A 2,129-nucleotide genomic window follows, 5' to 3' on the forward strand; every position below is an offset into this window, starting at 1 on the left:
CATAATTAATTTTAAAAATTTTGTGATGATTTATCTATTATTATTTGTGATTGAATTTTAACACTAAAATTGTAAGACATATAAAATCTGGCTAACATATACGAATCTGATAACACAGCAGATTCTTATGTGTAGTATATATAGTACAAAGTCTACAATTTTATAAATTTACTCAGAAGTAGGGCCTAATAACTGATAGTATTTAGACCTACTAAAAATTTGGTCGCTACATAATTATAATATTCATATTTGTTAAGGTGTAATTTTTTTATTTTTATCATATCTTTATTACGATAGATTAATTACATCAACTAATTGATTTGATTAGATATTTAAGTATTACACAATTTAATATTATATATATCAATTAATAAATATAATTATTAGAGTATAATTAGGATCAATTAGATTAATTAGCATTATTCAATATATCTAAATATTTATTATAAGATATTATGTCTTTATTATTTCGATTCTCTTATCACCTATAAATACCTTTTTTATATTGTATCATTCTACACAACTTGAATATTCACAAACTTTTTTCCTATTGCTCCCTCTTCCCTTTCTAACATTGTATCAGAGCCATGGTATCCTCGTTGAGGAGGATAAGTTGATTTTCTTCTAGTGAAATCACCATACTTTTCATACTTTTCTTCCGTGTCATTTTTTTCTTTCTCTTTTGTCAATACTTTGATGCTTTTCTTACTTCATCGATTAGCTTATCCACTACTTATTCTCATGCAGAAACCATATGTTTTTCATCACTTTCCGATAGTTTGTCATCTCTTCGCACTTTTTCGGCAGTTCGTCATCTTTTCAACAGTTTTTCGGTAGTTGGCCACTCTTGCGGCAGTTTTGTCTGCGTTCTCTTCTGGTAGTTCCGTCTGCGTTCTCTTCCGACAGTTTCATCTGCGCTTCCTTCCAGCAGTTCCGTCTGAGTTTCTTGTGGCAGTTCCGTCTGCATTTCCTTGTGGCAGCTCCGTCTGCGCTTTCTTGTGACAGTTTCGTCTACACTTCTTTATGATAGTTTCGTCTGCACTTCCTTGCGGCAGTTTCGTCTGCGCTTTCTTTCGACAGTTCTGTCTGCGCTTTCTTCAGACAGTTCTGTCTGCACCCGTTGTATCGGTTTATGCATTTTTTATTTAGTTGTTTCAAATAAGTTTCAAACTCAAGTTGTCACTTAAGTTTGAGGGGGTTGTTAGAGTATAATTAGGATCAATTAGATAAATTAACATTATTTAACATATTTGAATATTTATTATAGGATATTACGTCTTTACTATTTTGATTCTCTTAGCACTTACAAATACCATTCTATATTGTATCATTCTATACAGCTTGAATACACACAAATATTTTTTCTACTGCTCTCTCTTACCCTTTCTAATAATAATAAATACAATTTAATTTAGTTAGAAGTTCATTATTTTATAGTCTTCTATATATATATAAAATTGTAAAAATAATCTTTTTATCACTTTGGATATTTTAACTTTTTTTCTTTTTTTTTTCTCTTTACGTGTAATTTTGTTTTGCGTTAATTTTGTTTATTTAATGATAAAATATACTCATGCTAATTCTATCATATAATAGTTTATTTTTTTCCTATGTATTTTGATTTATATAGTTATGATTGATCTTGTTTTTGTTTCTTGAATTGTTCTTTATTTTTTATGACTTGATAATTTAAATAAAAAAGTAAAGAAAGGAAAAAAATGATGGCCAAAGGCGGAAGCTAGAAGTTTAAAGTATCAACATCATTCCTCAGTATTATTATTATTAATATAAACTTTATTATTTCTTTTCTAACCTTTTTTAATACGAGCTTCATTTTTTTTTATTATTATTAATGTAACAGCCCAAACCACCCGCTAGCACGATATTGTCCGCTTTGGCACACAAGGCCTCACGGTTTTGCCTTTGACGATAGGGATGCTAGCCGAAGCCCCCCACACTCACTCGTCAAAACGCGTCATGCTAGGGAGAGGTATCAACACCCTTATAAGGCATGCTTCGTTCCCCTCTCCAACCGATGTGGGCCTTACAATCCACCCCCCTAAGGGAGCCCAGCGCCCTCGCTGGCACATCGATCCGGGTTCTGGCTCTGATACCATCTGTAATAGCCC

This window comes from Arachis ipaensis, chromosome B04, assembly GCF_000816755.2.
Source record: "Arachis ipaensis cultivar K30076 chromosome B04, Araip1.1, whole genome shotgun sequence".
In the NCBI taxonomy this organism is placed as follows: Eukaryota; Viridiplantae; Streptophyta; class Magnoliopsida; order Fabales; family Fabaceae; genus Arachis; species Arachis ipaensis.